The sequence below is a fragment of the Myotis daubentonii genome, chromosome 12 (assembly GCF_963259705.1).
Source record: "Myotis daubentonii chromosome 12, mMyoDau2.1, whole genome shotgun sequence".
In the NCBI taxonomy this organism is placed as follows: domain Eukaryota; kingdom Metazoa; phylum Chordata; class Mammalia; order Chiroptera; family Vespertilionidae; genus Myotis; species Myotis daubentonii.
In genome coordinates, this window is record NC_081851.1 from 40,365,872 (window position 1) to 40,384,947 (window position 19,076).

Below are 19,076 nucleotides of genomic sequence, written 5' to 3' on the forward strand. Positions count from 1 at the left end.
CTTGAACTCATATCTGGGTCCATTTTGCCAATCAGATAAAACTTCCTAGGCTTTTTCCTAGAGGCATGGGGGTTAACTTGATCTTATTGCACTGCAAAAGATTTTGTGCTACAAACCATTTTTCATAAAAGCTATTTGTTGTGTTAGGAGCACTCCAGACAGGCTCCTTGTTAAAATAGATTAGGGGGTGGGATGGCTTGCTCTGCTTTGTCACTTTGGATGAAATGAAAAATTCTTAGAAATTCATACAAGTTAACTGCAGAAGAAATGAAAAGGCAGAAAAAGAATACAGGGAAAATTAGCATCTTAGGAAGTACAAATGTCATTTCTCATGAACGGACCAATAATTATTTAAAAAAAAGAAAAGGAGGGGGAAAAAAATAACCCTAAGATAACCTCTGACTTGGAAGCACTCGCAATTCATTTGTCTTAAGATTGCCACCGGCTTCTTTTCATGTTTGGGTCATAGAGGTTGACGCCAACTGAGTCCTTTCTTCTTTCCTCTGTAAAGGTCAGCCACCCATGTCAGGCCCACTCACTCCCATAGCCCCACAAACAGCCTTTGCATCGAAAAAGCACTAGGTGGTGCCCATTTTCTTTGCCGATGAAAGAGCTGGGTTTCCCCAGGGGAATCACGCCAGGGAAGTTCATCAGCCCGGAGCCCCACACCGTGCGGTCCCCTCCTCTGACAGATGACCAGGGGCGGGGTGTCACGTTCTGTTATTTCCCTAAAGCATCCTGGGGCTTGCCCGGTGGAGGACAGAGCTTTGGTTTGGGTGACAGTGCTTTTAAAGGTGAAGGTGGGAATGGAGGGATGGTGGTGGCAAGCAGCTTTGAATATTCTCTTTGAAAAGAAAAGATAAAGAGGAATGAAGGCTGCAACTCTGCCATCTGTGTCTCTAAAGAAGTGGGAGCATCATATCGTTGCCAAGGCTTGCTTTCCTCCTGCCAGATCATCTGACAACGCAGTCCATGTGCTAGTTTAATGTTTCTCATTTTTACCCAGAATCAAGTTGTAAGAATCATAAAAGAAAATAAAGGCTAATTTTAAATTTCAGTTTGCTTCCTCAAGGAAAGAATGTTTTGTCAAAGGAAGTATGGTGCAACTGAGGAATTTGCATGCCCGTATATACTGTGTGAAGAGGTAGCTTTATAACACTGGGTTTATTTCTTAAAAAAAAAAAATCTTATTAGGCACGCTTAACAGATTGTTGCTTTGTGTGCAAGGAGAGCAAATAATTGGCTAAGAAGATGTTTTCTTCTGGAGAATTCTATCCAGGCGCTATGCCCATCAGATTTGTTTTAGAATTTAGAAGCATTCAGAAAGTTTTTGTTCTTGTAAAGGTCTGGTAGCTGCAATTGGGCGTGATCATACTATTGCCACAAAATGAAAAGAAAAAAAGAAGATACTGATTTTTTTCCTAGTTAAAATATGTCAAATCATTGTCTATCTATGACCTATTCTCAGAAATTTGGCTGAATGGGGTCAGTTTGTTCAAATATATTTATTTTGTTTTAAAGGAGGCAAGAGAATAGTCTTTTTGACTATCAAAAAGTAGACTTGTACTAAAACCTGAATCCAGATTCCTAGTTGGTGAACCATACTCCAAAATAAAGGGAAAATAAAGATGGGTAGTAGTTTTAAAAAGTTGAAAAAAGAAAAAGGCTTTATCATGAAACTCCGAGAATTATTTCTGTGCTCTCGCTGCCCTGTCATATGTCATGACATGTGGCAGGTTGACTGCTCATTAATTCTATTTATATCAGTATGATAATCCACCCCACTGAGTACACATGTGTTAAAATATTCATAAATTATGTTTATTGCGGACAAATATACATTAAATGCCAAAAGAAGACCATTATTTAAAGACAAAACTAGTCAAACTCAAACAAGCATTGCCTTTTTACTGTCAGCCCGTACATTATGTTTTATCAAATTCACATTAATTGCCTCTCCTTCCAGTGCCTCATAGGGAATGTTTATTTTTAATTTTTAAAATGTGCAAAAGAAATAGGTTTCTCCGAAAGTAATAGACTTGGGAAACAAAAGCTGTTACGTTATTTCAGACAAATAATAACATCGACTGGAACAAACCATCGAAAGGCACTTCTGCCCTCCAAATTTGGTGAAAATATGACATTTAAACCCTAATACAGATTTTGAATTTGAGGGTGTTTTTCATGACCCTGAAGCCCAGATTAAATAAATCAGAGGATTTCTTGATAAAAGGCTGTAAATAGCAATTTTAAGTTTATACATATTTTGAAACCAAATATGTAAAGGTGGTTGAGAAAATCTAGGACGTTGAGAGTTGAAACCAATAATTAAAACGTGCTGCAGCCCACTGTGCTTTGGAACTTATTGCTTCCAAACGAAGCAATCCTGACCTGCTCTATTTTGAGTGATTTCAGGAAGTTGAAGAAGTCGAGGTGATTATTCTTTTTACAAGCTGCCTGTGCCGTTACAGACCACAGTTGAAAAGTTTGAATTCCTTGTCAAAATCCAAAGTGGTTTTAGTTAAAATATATTGCCTAGCTTATCCAATTCATCACATTCTGAATTAATGCCACGAAAACATCGAGGATTATTAATTATTAGGACCACACTTCAGGTATACCTAAAATAATGGTCCTTTAAAAAAATGAACTGTGTGCTGGCCTAATAGCCTATTTACAATACTCTCTAGGAAACTGTTATAAATTTTCAAAACTTTAATTATGCGTAAAGGGACACTTTTTTTTTCTGGAGAGAATGACAAATGATGAGTAAAACAAAATAGGAAATTCTGATTTCATTTAATTGTTATCATATGCTTTTTAAAAAGGGCAGCAGGAAAGGACACCCAGTGAAAATGAAGTACTTTTCTTACGTTCCCAATATATTGCTGCAAGAGTGAAGTCATCACCCTTGGATTGCATGTTAACTTCAGGTAAGATATTTGTTATTTGTTTTTAAGTTTCGGCTTTATTGAGGTGTAATTGACAAAATTGTAAGATAATTTAAAGTGTACACAGTGGTCATTTGATACATGTATTCATTGTCTAAGAATTCCTCCCATCTAGTTAATTAACACATCCATCACCTCACATTTTATCCTTATCTTTTTTGGGGGGAGGGTGGTGAGAACACTTTAATTCTACCCTCTTAGCAAATTTCAATTATATAACACAGTGTTATCAAGTATGGTCACCATGTTTACATTAGGTTCTCAGACCTTATTCACCTTATAGTTGAACGTTTGACCCTTTTTACAAACAACCTCTGCCTATCTCCTTCATCCCCAGCCCCTTACAATTAATATTCTACTCTCTGTTTCTATGAGTTTGACTTTTTTTTTAAGATTTCACATAAAGGTAAGGTTTCCAATATAGTGATACCTCACAGAATGTTTTACTTTCCACTTTCCCTTGGAAGAAAATTACATCATTTAAAGAAACTTATGGGCATGGGAATTGATCCTAAGAAAATAATTCAAAATGTGGGAAAAGCCATATGTATAAAAACTGTCTTTATAATGTTAAATATAATAGTAAACATTGGGAGGTATTTTAATATCTAATAATGGAAGCATAGTTAGAAAAATGATAATCACCTGATGAAATATTATACAGTCAATAAAAGTATGGGCACATAGCAGTATGGGAAATGTATAATAAAACATTAAATGAAAAAGTCAGGATATAAGATTAGGGTATAACATAATTATAATAGTGTTAAGGTATACAAATAATAAAATCTTAAAAGAGGATGAACAAAAAGCTATTCATTAAGGAGTAAAACTGATTTTTTGCCCTTTTCAAACTTCTTTTAAGCTGTCTTGCTAAAATAATTTAAAATGCATTTAAAATTTCAAAGAAATTATTTGGAAGAAATCAATAGTCAATTTACATTTTTTTTCTTTAGATGTCATAAATAATCATGACAGATTTTTGAGGAGAAAAATTATACAACTCCCACTTCCAAAAATGCGAACTTTGAAACCAGTATCCCAACGTGTGGCTTGAGCAGTCAAACCTAATTTGCTTTTTACTGAATCACAGCGCACATATATTTTATGAGATAAGAATTCCCTCTTTTATTTTTTGTATTTCCTTGCTTATTTATATTCAACCCCAAACCACAGCATTTTCATCTAACCGTTCTCAAAAACCCTGAGCAGCCATTTCAGAAAAACAAAACAAAACAAAAACACATATCAAAACACCACAAAACACCCTCATTAAAGCTCTCTTCGAAGTTTGGGGTAGACTTTCATGAGAATCTTGGCCTCTGTGCAGCATGCTGCACATTATTTTCATCAGAGATTTGAACATATTGGAAGAACTAGAGCCTTCCTTTCTTTTATCCTGTCATCCACCCACCCCCACCCCCACCCCCACCCCCCTGGAAATGATGGGCATATGGCAGGCACCCTCCCTGGATTCTCAAACAACAGGAGGGACCTGATTTCAATTCCTACATCCTGTCATCAGTGACTCTCGGGATATTTTGTTCTTGCAAGGCTAAAGATGTGATTCGAATTTACCATACGGACAGAGCTTAATGCGATGCCATTTTTACCACCAGAGCCCTCCATCAGTTAATTAAACATGATATAAATCACCGCATGTATTTGTAAAGTAAGATTAATATGGCAAAGTCAAAGTAAATGAGGACTTCTCCCCATCCTAGCAGTGTGAATCACCGGTAGGAAGATTACGCTTTTGGAAACTCAATACTTTTGAGCAGGCTTTGTTGGTTTAATCCCTCAGACTGCTTTGTGCAACTCGAAACCTCGAGCTGTCATCTTTAGCCAAAATTTCAGCCATAACTTCCTCAGCTTTCACCCCATTATTGAAATCAGCATCCGCCATGCTTAACAAAGATGGACCTTTCTGCGGACCACAGGGCAGCCTCTTACCACCTGGACACCAGAAGCACGTTTCATAAATATTGCATTTTGTCTTAACATGAAGACTTTCCCCAGTTTCCCATTCCTTTCCTTTCCTGGGGAGCTAAGGGCTACCCCCAAGCTGCACATTCCATCACTGTAGTCAGTTAGGTTTATAGCCTTAATAAAAGGATTTTCCCCTTTCACGTGCTAGGGCGCCTTGTTAAACCAGAGCAATTATAGAAACACAAGATAGGTGCTCTGCGGAGATCAAAGCTCACCTAAAGACAGCTCTGTAGGAATTCGGAGCTCTCTTTGAAAAGCGCTCAGTTTACAAAGTATAGAGAGGTATTAAACCTCAGGAATTAAAAAAAAAAAAAAGCCGAGTTTCAAATAATGTTAAAAGTCTGACAGTAGTTAATATGGGATCTCCTCCAGCCACTCTTTGTGTATTATTCCTAATATCTATTCACAGCGTATCTGTAATAGCTCCAAAGGAACCATTATGCTCAGAAGACATACGCATATGATGGATCCTTAATACCAAATACATTACCTACTCAGTAGGTACATTTTAACCTCAATATCCTAGCTCAGGGGGAAGGGTGAGAAAATGGCCTGTACATTTCTTTAGGAGGAAAAAAAGAAATGCAGCAGGCCTGGGTCTTATCGCCATGGCTCTCTCAGCAAAATCCCTAGAGGCTTCACCAGGTGACAACAGCACCTGCCCTTTGGGGCCACTGCACAGCTCACCCAACTGCAATGGGGCATTAATGCACCCAGCCGTGGGCATTGTAATGTTTCCTCTCCCTCTCCAGACTGTATCCTCCTTCCTGAACATACAGACACACAGACACAGACACAGACACAGACACACACACACACACACACACACACACACACACACACACACACACCCCTCGCTTGGGTTTAAACTCAACCTTGTGGCTACAGGAGCTTCCAGGTGACAAAGGGTTTGGGGATGCCTTTCTTGATTCAGCCCTGTTTGCAAGCCAAACATTTTCTTTTGTTGGGCGGCATCTCAATACAACAACAACGCAGAGTAAATGGGCTCAGGCTGGAATTTTGAATTCCATGCTTCAGTTTAGAAAAATGAGTTATTTAAAAGGCAGCTATTGCCAAGAACATTTTGCTGTTGATTTAGAGAACACCATTTGGGGTTTTTGGTGTCTAGTGATCTTAGCTCGGAAAAAATGCTGAGGTAAATGTAAACCCCTTATTTTACTTCAGCGTATCCATGCTTAAGAAAACATTTAATGATGATAGAAATAAGAACTGATATTTATTGACTGCTTGTTGTGTGCTAGGTTTTATGCAAAAGGTGGTTGCATGAAATTTCTTGATCTTCATGACAACCCTATGAGGTAGGTTCTATTATTACATTTATTTTCTAGATGGGGAGGCTGTGACACAGAGGGGCTGTGTCATTTGCCAGAGATCACACAGCTAGTAACAGGTGAGGCCTGGGTTTTAAATCTGGGTTACACGACGCTAGAATCTCAGTTTTACAGCCTGTGACTATCTGATTTGAAGTTTATTTTGTGCCATGACCTAAAATTTCTGTTTTATAGTTTCTTTTTGTTTAGCAGCAACATTTAGGAGTTGAAATTAAAGTTAGCAGAGTTGCTTATGTTTTTCTGAAAATTTTGGTGTTGAATGGATTTTTTTAATTTTTTAATTATAAAAAATAACTTTTATTTTTAAATTAAAAATTTGTTTAGTTACACTTGACATTCAATATTATATAAGTTTCAGGTGTACAGCATAGTGGTTAATGTAACTTTAAGTTTTGTGCTCTCGTAATTCATTTTGGGAAATGCCATACACCAAAAGTAAACAGAGAGAGTTTCATGACAGTAAACAACTACCTTTTTGCCTTGGAATCATCATTTCATAATTCATCTAAGAAAATGTCATTGTTGAAAGTAAAAGCATTCAATTATCTTGTTTGCCTTCCCTTTAAATAATGCCTTTCCTCTGATTAGTTCAGATTCTGATATTTTATCTAATAGTGAAGGAGACTGTTTCAGATTCAGAAGTATTATGTTGCAATGTTAGTCAGATAGGCCTCAATTAGAATCATAGATTTACCAATATTGGTTCTATAATCAATCTTGGGTCTATAGTTCAATTCTCTTGGTAAAATGAGAAAAGTAATGCCAATTATACATTGTTATTATGGGAACTAAAATGAATCATGTATATAACACCTACCGGAGTTCTAACCCCTGGCGGTCCGATACATATCATTTTCCTCTCTCCTCCCCTTGATTGTATTTGTCATGGACCTGGCTGCAGAGGTCCTATTCCCCCTTATAGAAGCTTTAGAAGTCCTCCTTTCATAGCCTGGCACTTTGTTAGAAAATAATGCTGATGCCCTCGTCAAGCTGGAGTCCAGGTTTGTACCATCCAGAGCCCTTTGAGCCACCAGCCAGACCTGAGACTCGGAACACAGGAAACTTACTCTTCTGGTCAGGACTCTTGCTTGATGGTCACACATCAAGGGGGCCCTTGAAATAGAAGAAAAATGTACCGTTTCAGTTTTTAGATTATGAACAGTGTGGGTTTTAAGAATTTCCTAGCTATCTTCTGTGGATTGTCAGATCTCATTTGAACAAATACCTCAACCTGCAGCTCAGCAGCAACGGATGTCATCTTGCCCTTTAAGACCTCGTCACCCACTGCTCTAAGACAGGCTACTTCCTCCTGAGGCTATGGAGACCTGGCCTGCATGTTCCCATTCTAGCTTCTTGCTGATATATAATAAATATTAATAATTAGTCAATCAATCAATCTGCCGCCTTTCATTAGCACTAAATTTCTTTCACGGTATGAAAACACAGTTGACATTTTATCGAAATTCAAGACTTTTTTGAGGAGTCATTTTAATCTTTGATCTGAGTATATGTCTCTAGAAACATATAGGCATACCAATATTATCTTTTAAAAAACTAATGTCAAAAAATGTTTATTCTACTTCTTGACATCTCCCTGTCTTTTCTTTCCTCACTTTTCACAATCTTTCTTTGTCTACATAAAATGCTCTCATTGTCTTTAGAAGCATTAGACATGCAGCACGAATATAAGATCAGTCCTCTTTGAAAATATCATTTTAATGAACTATGAAAAGTTAGCTGTCACTGAGTAATGCATCAAGTAATTCCACTGTTGCTTTTTACCCGAAGGTCTACCTACTCTATCAGTCTGTAGGCTTAGAAACACCTGGCATTCAGTCAGAACACTTGCTTTCCTTCTCAGGTTGCCAGACTTAACAAATAAAAATACATGGCAGCCAATTAAATTCAAGTTCCAGAAAAACAATGAAAAAAAATTAGGATAAGTATACCTCATGCAATATTTGGGCTATACTTATACTAAAACGCTATTCAGGGTTTATCGATCCTATATTTTATCTGGCAACTCTATTTCTTGTGCCTCTTTAGTGAATAAAATAACAAACTCAGTGTTGTTTCTGCTAACTCTTAGGGGTTCAATATGTGCCATCTGGTGGTGGTGGGATGGGGCCTCTGCTTTTGCATAAACACTGGGAGGACTTTGAACCAAAGGTTAAGGACTAAGTCAAAAGCGATGGTTTTGGTAGTCTGGAAGGACTGAGAATATCAAAGAGCTCTCAAGCCACAGATTGTAATTCAATTTTCTGATTTGCTTTATGCATTTCTCTTAAAGACAAAAATGAAAATGACTCAATTAAAATTGTACAGAGCAGCAGACTGCCTCTGAATATGTGTTACTCATTTATTCATATTCATTCTTTCATTCATTCAACAGATATTTGTTGCAGGTCTAATATGTGTCAGGAACTGCGTGGCAGTTTTAGCAACATTTTTATGTTTACTTATGTTGAGGGTCAAGGGTACTGTGTATAGCTGGGTTTTGAGGGTGATTGTTTGAATCACAATGGCTGTAGATGCCTAAGTCATGCTTCTTGCCTGCTAATCAAACATCAGTGATAGACATCATCTGTACCCAGGATAACTAGTGATGTGTATTTTATTAGAGGTCTTTTGGTTTCACCTTTACAAAGGAGCATAGATTGAGAAGATTATGTTATAACAATGCCAATATTTATAGATATATAACCACAACTTTGAAAAGAAACTTTCCCCATAGCGCCAAGTTAAATTATGACTCATTTTATATTTTTAGAAACCAGAAGGTCAAAATATTGTTCTGGTATATTGCTTCATCTGTTAACATCAAATGGCTCCTCTCCATTGTCTTTCTTAATTTTTAAGTAATTTTGACCCATTCTGAGGTTATGGGGAATCTTACATGTGTTTGATTGGATTCAGTCAAATAGGCTGTGCAGCTTTTACTATGCCTTGTAATTTTTTTCATTACAATAAAAAGCCTTTTAAATCACTGCTGCTTAGAATGATATTGAAAATACTTGTGATACTTTTATATACTGTGAGTTTAATGCCAGGATGTGAAAGCAAATTGATTGTAGGCAATTCTGTGCTTGAGCACCCCAGAGTAAAAAGAATTACACCAGTAACCCTGGGGACCTCCTGCTCTCGGAAAGGCTGTCTGTGCACTCAGACATTCACTGGCAGGTGACAAAAGAAGGGATTGCTTAATTCTGGTCTGAAAGTGTACAAACACATTTTAATTCAGGGAAATAACTTTTGGAGGGGAAAAACAGCACCTCAAGAGACATTTATGTTTAATGTTTTTAATTCAGTAAATTAACTGCAAGAAAAGTATGTCGCCTTTTCAGTAAGCTCTTGAACATCTTCTAACAGTGACTAAAACACAGACCTCTTGCCATCTGGAGGGTGTGTTGGGTGTGGAGGGGCTTGGCTGGATCAGCAGATAAAACCCTCATGGACTTTTTACCCCTGACACTCTGGTCAAAGTGAGAAGTACTTGGGGCTTTTAACCAGAGTCTCTAATGACACATACCTCAATCAGCCCGAGGAGCAGCTGACGTGTTTTAGGAGTGACCTTAGACTGTCATGCAAGCATTAGAGAGAATGAATTAATATTTTTGGGAGTGGCCCTTGGTTGAGATTATGATTCTTGAAGAGTTGCTCTTGATTTTTCTTTCCCGGATCTTCAAGGTGAAATGTTCAGGAAACCAAAGAGTCCTTATTTTTTTTTCAGTGAAAAAAAACACCTAGATGTGTCAGGCTTGATTTTTAGCAGACACACTAGCAGCATAGAATTGTTCCTGTCCCTTCCAAGCTTAGCTGGTACAGGTATTGTGGGAGGGGGCAAAGGTGAGAAATAAAGAGATAGAGTATGTCTATTGATATGGGCCGTTAAGGGAAAATCTATGCAGACAAGTGGGCCTGGAGACAATAATTTTGGTTCTAAATAAAAGTCAGGCCTCTCACATGGAAGCATGTTTCTGTCAAGAACGTGATCTTGAACAACTTCTAGAAGGAATCTCATAACACAGTGGACACAACCACTCATGGGAACTGAAGCCTCCTACCACCAGTTCCCTTGAAGAGGGTGCTCATCCAAGACCTTACCATTGGATTCTCATACTTGCCTGGGCACCGCTTCTCCATGTATGTCATTCACATCAGGTTATAATGACCGACTTCTGTTTTGAGAGAGGTAGGACCTGCCTGCAAAGGGGTGTAAGGGTGCAGACCCCAGAAACTGCTGCCTCCCTCTTCTCCCAGCTCTGTCATTAATTAGCTGTGCAACTTTAGGCAAAAGTGTGCTTCAGCTTCCCCCCGCCCCTTTCATCTGTAATATAGGAAGGGTTGAGCTAAGACATGTAAAGTCCTTGCTTACTACCAATATATTCATCTTCCCTAGTGGGCTGGGAGCCTTGCACACTGAGGCCGCATGTTATTTTCACAGTCATATATACTTAGAATATGAAAGTGTATGAGCATGGAGAGGCACTGAGAGCATTTTTCACATGTTTATTAGAATGATTGCCCCTGACCACAGTGGGGACCTGATTAACAACAAAGGCACAGGGTCATTTAAGTCCTTGTGATAAAGTATTGTGTGTAAACATTGTTCAAAGGTGGGTTCTCAGGGATCGTCTGGCCCAGTATTTTCATTCTCTAAATAACTGCAGCCCAGAGAAGTGAGTCCTCTAGCCAGGTTTGGACAATGCCAGTACAATGCCCTTGTCACCTAGTGGAGTGGCCATTCCCCGACACCAGGCTAGTCTTTGTTGCAACACAGATTCAAGCCAGTCATTGTTAGGAGGCCCTAATTTTCCTTCTGAAAAAAAAATTCCCGTCTTGCAAATTTCCTAAATTTGCCAACTTCATTGTGGAGCTTTACATTTTTATCACCCACCCTCCTGAACATCAATTCTATTCTTCCACCTGTCAGGGATAGTCACTTTGCTTAAAACACACCTTGTGAATTCCTACCATGATAGCTTTGTTCATGTTGCATCTCTTATCTGGAATGGCCTTTCTGCTCCAACCCATTTTACAAGGTCCTGCTCAGCGTTCCCTCTCCCAGAGAGCCTTTATTAACTATCTGAGTTCACAGCGAGTTAGGGAAGCAGGTAAGGATTAATGCCACACTCTGTTTTGATAAAGTAGAACCAGTAAACATCCATGCTACCTTGTGGTCCTTTTATGAATATTACTCAGCCTAGACCTCTGCTCTTTTTAGGCCAGAGCTGAGTATGTTTCTACACTCAGTCTGACCATCTGCACTATAGACTAATGCAACTTCTTGTTGTCTGGTCTTCCTGAGAATGCATTATATAGATTGCAGCTCATTTAGAATGCAGCTGCCGGGGTCGTGACTCACACAGAGATTAATCATTACGCCTGGGTTAGCTTCATTACTTTGACTACCCATTACATCTTGCTGAGATTATAAAATGTTGCTTTTAACTTACAAGCCCTATGCTAGCATCCACTTACTTCCAAGATATGCATTTATGCTGTGTTCTTTGGTATTATCAGGTCACTGGAAATTGCTGGTATTTCCCATAAGCTTTGACTTCAAAAATTAAGTCATGCTGAAGTTTTCCAACATCAGCTTGAGGGAAATGTGTAAAAAAGAAAGTATATCATGTGCTTCATTATAAATAACATGAAAAATTACAGGGCATGTACAAAGAACTGGGTTGAAAAATTTAATAGAACAAAGCTTTTCTTTGAATTAAAAATAATAATGACATCACACAAAAAGGATTTTCCTGCAATTGTAGAGTTATTAATTAAAATACTGCCACATTGGTGCAAGCCATCTGCATTTTCTGTGGTATTATCCCTTTCCCTTCATCCTGTGATTCAGCTCAACCCTGAAAAAAGAAAAGAATTCTGAAGATAAATGTTGCTATTACTCCCAATCCACAGTGAGTGCAAGTGGAAAAATTAAGGACAAAGATATTTACCAACAAAAATTACTGTATAAATTGAGCTCACAGAAATGAATGAGAGCCACAAATAAAGATGGGCTCTATTAATTTCCTCAAAATCTACATCCATATGAGGTCTCTACAGGAATAAAAAGAAAAAAAATGGTTAAAATAATAAAAATTTTTGAAGAACATTGTGAAAGTGGGCTTGACGTACTTCTCCAATTGTGTTTCCTGACATTTATATTTTAAGTAAGTTAAAATTAAATCTTAAATGACATGTCACATATATGTGAACCTTAAGGGGAAATGGAAAATTAAAGATGTTGTGATTGATTATAATTAAGAACAGAAGTTGTGTTTTAGAGTTTTAATCCTTGTGTGAAATTGTGAATATCTATTTTCTTAGTGGGAACTTAGAATTGTCTGTAGTTCTTTGTACAGTTAATTAGGATGAATTTATTCCTGATCAATCTCACAAATTTGATGAGGCCATCATAAAACATGACTGACAAGTAAATATTGAATTGCTAATAATAACAAAATATAGGGAGGTTCTATTCTATGCCAGGTATTATTTTAAGCACTTTATGCACATTAACTTGTGAGGTTGGTATTATTGTTCCCTTCTTCACAGATAAAGAACCTCAGGCCCAGAGAGGTCAAGAAATTTGACCCATCACATGGCTAGTAAGTTCTGGCACCAGGATTCAAACCCAGCTGGTCTGGCTCCTGAATTCATGTTTATAGCCCCAGTATGAAATGCTACTTTCTGGAGTCAATGTAGAGGGGTGTCCTTTGATTGTACCACAAATTATCCAAGATCTATATTATCGAAATAGCAATTTTAAGGCTAGGAGAACCAGAGACAATGGATTTGATGATTTCTTGATTAGGACCCAAGGCTCAAATTTATTCTATGGAGAAACAAGTTCTATCTTATAATCTAAATTTGTGATGGCAGATGGATGCTATGTGACTTTACCTGATGGTGAATGGAGGACTTTTGGAGCAGGAAGCCAGGCACATCATTTAGAAGATAGTCCGAAAACATTCCTGAAATCTCTCATATACTCCTCACTCCTGGATCTAAATTTTTGTGTTAAAAATAGACTAATTATTTGAACTAGAACATAGACAAAATTAGAGAGCATTTGTTCATGTAGGTAAAGTAAGTCTTGACTAATCAAACTAGCAGAACTTGCAGTAATCAATCAAGGACCAGTCACAAAATAGAAGCAAGGACATAGAAAAGAAAAAGCATTCAAATTCTTATCCTAACTCTAGAATTAATGTGTCCCATGGATTCAATAATATCAGACCTTCTTCCTAGTTTCTTGGGAACATAAAGAACTGTATGCACTAGTGCCTTAAAATCTATGAAATAATCATTTAATTTTTAAATTGTTATTAGGAAGGCCAGTGCATTTATCTAGCAGTATGAGTGTTCTCCTGTGTTGCTCTTTTTTATACCATTGGATTGTGATTTCCTTTGATCAAGTACATTTACGTTTTGATTTTCTACCATGCCTTGAATAGAGCTTTTCACTCAGGAGACTCACTATAATGTGTTGACACTAAATGTAAAAGCTGTAGTGTGGTCCAGTTGCATGAGATAATAGTACTGTATATCAGGAGCTGTGCTAGGCATAGGGACATGGGATGACTTAGATGTGGGCCCTTCCCTTACAGGACTTAGCCTTGTTTCTTTCCCTGGAAAGCATTTACCTGTCGTGATCATTGGTTTAGGGCCTGTCAGTCATGCCATAGATTTCCTCTCAATTGTCATATTCCTGCTGGAATCAGTTTGTGTGTCTCACCCTGAGCCACTAAATCCTATGAACTGGTGAAAACTTGTCTGCTATCCATCATTTAGGGACTTGGTAAGTGCCATTTTGAAAAACAAACAAGCCCACAAACAATTTAAAAAATATTCCTTAAAAACAACAAACACCCAAGTAACTATCACACATATCTAACAATTAGCTGTATTTGAAGAATGAATAAAATATTGAGAGAAAATGGTGGGAGTATTTCACGAACAAGATAATAGTTGACCTAGGTCTTAGAAATCTGATGGGTTCTGCTTGCAGAAATGAGGACACGTGTCATTTTAAATGGGAAGAAGAGTGAGCAAAGACATGGAAGTAAAAAAGCATATGATGTTAAAGATATGTCATGACATATTTTAGAAGGAATTAGTTAATTTTGATGGAATGTACTTATTCTGAACAACAACAATAAAAACAATGTAAAATCTAATGATTATGCAAGGAGTTTACAGGGGATGAGAGACATGGTATTTGCCTGGAGAAGTATCTTAAACTTAAATTATGGATTCAAAACTAAATCTCATGATATTTTTTCAAAAAAAGAAGTGCAAGACTTGTATGTTGAAAGAAATTGAAGAAGACCTAAATAAATGGTAAAACATCCATGTTTGCCATGAAATAGCAAGAATCTTCAAATTGGGAAGTCCTTCGGGACTTGCCCGCCTGGTCCCCCAATATTGCAAAATTATCTCGTGTCTTTTTCTCTCATTTGTTGTGCGGCTCCTCTTTCAGATACCGAACCCTACTCCACACAGAACGTGGAGGGAGTCATACTTGACATCTGGCGCCCGACGGGTAATCTGGAAGTGCAGGTCTCGCTGGAGCAAGGAAAGGAAGTTTTCGCCGAAAAGGTGTGGAAAACTCACCGAAAAAAGGCGCGGGGAAGTCTACCGCACGCAATGCCCAGGATCAACTACAGAAGCCCGGGTCTAGAACAGCTACAAGACCATGTGGATTCCTGTAACAACGGATCCCAGAAAGCCAGCCACAAAGACAGAAGAGACAGTTCAGAGATGGAGATGGTGAAGACGCCTTGCCATGCTAGCAGTCAGCAGCTGCGCGTCGCTGCAGGGTGCCCGGGACCGGACCTGCATTTTCCACCATCCAGAACCAACATTTCATGCTGGCATGTACACATGAACTGTCGGACATTGAAACTTGGACTCAGAACTGTTGGACATTGAAAATGGGACTTGTTCTCATATTTATAGTCTACAGATACTTGATTTTTTAAAGAAAAAATAAGGGGGAGATGCCGGAAACCATTTACTGTCTTCACTAGCTGAGTATAGACAGAGACCCCCAAAAGCTAGTAACATTTGAAAGCCCTAGCAAAGGTCAGGGCTGTGTACCACCCAGTTAATCTAGGTACTACCCAGTTAATCTAGATAATGATAGCTGAAGCAACCTCCCTACCTTTAATCATGTAAATTGCCTAAGGGTGATGTTATGACCTAACCGGTGTGTCACTGAAACCTCCTTACCCTAGGGCTACCCCAAACAAACCTCCTTACCCTAGGGCTACCCCAGACAAACCTCCTTACCCTAGGGCTACCCCAAACAAACCTCTTTACCCTAGGGCTACCCTAGACCAAATAAAAGGTTGGAGCGGCCTGAGCATCAGTGGAAGTCCTTCGGGACTTGCCCGCCTGGTCCCCCAATATTGCAAAATTTAAAAAAAAAAAAAAGAATCTTCAAATTGATTTACAGATTCTGTCCCTACCAAAGTCCTACTTGTCTTTTTTTCTTTTTTTCTTTAAGAATTTGACAGATGGATCCTAAAACATATATGGAAGTATCAGAGAACCAGAATAGCCAAAATAATCTTCAAAGAGGACAAAGATGGAGGATTCACACTCACAATTAAAAAACTTACTACAAAGCTTATAATAATTAAGACTGTGTGATATTGGCGTGAGAATAACCATATAGATCAATTGGACAGAACTGAGAGTCTAGAAATAAACATTTATGGTCAATTGATTTTCTACATGGATGACAAGACAATTCAATGGGGGGAATAGTCCTTTGAACAGATGGTACTGGAACATCTGGATCCACTTGCAAATAAATGAAGTTGGACCCCAATCACACACCATATAGGGTGTCCCAAAAATGTATACACACTTTAACAGCTGGTAACTCACTTAATTTTCACTCCTTTTCAGGTTTAACCGATTTGAAATAATGGGTGGAACCAGACTAAGCTTTAATCAAAGAAAATTTATCCAAAAGTGCCACTAGACATTTTTTTTTATGGGGATACATAAAGGATAAAGTTTACGGTACAAAAAAAGTTTACGGTACAACACTAGCAACAGTCAATGAATTGAAGGTGCACAAATACTAAATGAAATGATTTTTGATGTTTGTGATTCCATTGCTTGGCGTTATCAGCATTGCCTGGATGAAAACAGTCATTAATTTGAAAACCAGCATTGACAAAAAAATAAAATAAAATTTGATGTCTGTAGGTTCTTTTAAATTTTGAAGATGAACTGTATATTAATAAACATTGACTTCATAATCATTCAAAGTGCATATACATTTTTGGGGATATGCTATATATATAAAAATTTGTTTAAAATAAATCAAAGACCTAAATCTAACAGCTAAAATTATAAAACTCAGAAAAATCTAATTGTAAATGTTTGTGTTCTGGATTAGGCCATTATTTCTTAGTAAACTAACACAAGCACAAGCAACCAAAGAATAAATAAATTGTACTTCATCAAGTCAAAAATTTTTCAAAGGACACTATCAAATAGGTAAAAAGACAATCCACGGAATGGGAGAAAATATTTGTAAATCATATATCTGCTAAGGATTTAATATACAGAATACACAAAGAACTTTTACAGCTGAACACTGAAAAAAAAAAATTAAAAAGTGGGCAAAGTATTTGACTAGACATTTCTCCAAAGATGTTATGCAAATTTCCAAATAAGCATATCAAAAGATGATCAACATAATTAGTTATTAGGGAAACAAATATCAAAACCACAATGAAATACTACTTCATACCCACTAAGGTAACTATAAACAGAAAGGTAGATATTAACATGTGCTGACAAGTATGTGGAGAAATTAGAACCTTCACACATTACTGCTGGGATTGTAAAATAGTGCAGATCCTCTGGAAAACAGTTTGTTAGTTTCTTAGAAAGTTAAACATAGAGCCTGGCCAGCATGGCTCAGTGGTTAAGTGTCAACCTGTAACCTAGCAGGTCATGGTTCAATTCCGGTCAGGGCACATTGTGGGTTTGATCCCCTGTGGGGAGACATGCAGGAGCAAGCCAACCAACCATTTTCTCTCATCATTGATGTTTCTATCTCTTTCTCCCACTCCCTTCCTCTCTGAAATCAATGAAAATAGCATAAGTTAAAAAAAAAGTTAAACATAGAGTTGCCATATAATCTACCAGTTCCACTCCTAGGTATATGCCAAAAATAATTAAAATTTATGTCCACACAAAATCTTGTACACAAATGTTCATAGCAGCATCACTCATAATAGCCCCAAAGTGGGAGTAATCATCAATTGATAAATAATAAATGAAATATAGTTTCTACACAATTAAATATTATTTAGCCATAAACAATGAATGAAATACTGATATGTGCTATAATATGAATGAACCTTGAAAACATGCTAAGTGAGAAAAGCCAGACACATTGTATGATTTCATTCATGTGGAATATCTTATATAGGTAAATCCCTAGAGACAGAAAGTAAATTAGTAGTTTGCAGGAGCTAAGAGAAGGAAGGAATATGAAGTGACTGCTAATGGCTCAGGCTTTCTTTTTGGAAGGAAAAAAATGTTCCGGAATCAGATAGTGATGATGGTTGCACAACTTTGTGAATATAGTAAAAACCACTGAATTGTACACTTTAAAAAGATGAATTTTATGGTGTGTGAATTACATCTCAAAAAAATGGAACAAACAAGACAGGAAAATGAAAACCTATGAAGCAATTAGCTAACTGGATGAAGATGAGTCTGTGGGAAATGGGGGTTTAGATAAGAGAAAGCTCTATGTACTAAAGGAGCTAAAGAGGTGAGAATGATGGATAAGATAACCTTGACTACAGCGGGTTGTATTTTGGGAAGAAATGGACAATCAGTTCAGAAATACTTGGGGGCCTTAAGAATCAATTATAAAAATGTTATAAATGGGTGCATTTGGAGAAATAGGGAACCCCTTGTAGGTTCAAGAGGTTGAAAGTAGAAGAAAGAAAAGCCACAAATCAGTCAGAGATGAAAATAGTAGAATTGTAATACAACAGAACTCCTTTAAATAAATCAAGAGCATTTTTATATACATATATATGTGTATATATATATAATTTGTTGATATATAGGTATGATATACATATGCTGTCTATCTATATATTTATTATATATCAATCAATGTTTGCCTGATTTTAGTGCACTACAACATTATTAAATGGGGTCAGTATACGTGTGTAACTGGTAATATATGAGATCCCATATAATAATGTTGTAATGCACTAAATTCAGGCACATATTGATGATTACCTCTTTTGTTCAAATTAGAAACACAAACTCTATTCTTCTATCTACTCAAGAACTATTAAAATTTAAAAAATATTACAGATGTTGAAGCTCACTGAAAAAAAAAGTGATTAAATAAAATCCTTCAGTTTACTGATTTTACCATAGTTAAATGTTCCCTGTGACAATCTGGTTTATGTTTATCGTAAACAAAATGACTCTCTTTTATTAATAGGGAGCTCCATGTTTCAACTATATTGCCCATTGAATATCACAAAAGAAAGATTTTATCTTGTTTATTAGCTGCCCTCTTGAGAGTCATCACCAATTTATTTGCTATTCTGTAGGTCTGCTGATTGAAAACTCAGATAGGGCAAAGTGCTTCCAAACCCATCTAAATTTTATGGGGTGATGAAGACCTATGGGCAGAACCAAACTTTTAACCTTGTATTTGTGACCAAGAATGCAGGACCCACACCTAATCCTCCAGGACTTTTTGACCTGAATGAAGCTG

The 19,076-nt window shown here is 37.2% G+C and overlaps 1 long non-coding RNA gene across 1 annotated transcript in view; it reads left to right on the forward strand.

Moving 5' to 3' along the window:
* The window catches only part of LOC132213280 (uncharacterized), a 110,867-nt gene that overhangs the window by 60,349 nt on the left and 31,442 nt on the right, over positions 1 to 19,076 (forward strand). Inside the window, exon 2 of the long non-coding RNA XR_009447936.1 lies at positions 2,829 to 2,933. This is a non-coding gene — a long non-coding RNA (uncharacterized LOC132213280). The remainder of the gene's footprint in view (positions 1 to 2,828; positions 2,934 to 19,076) is intronic.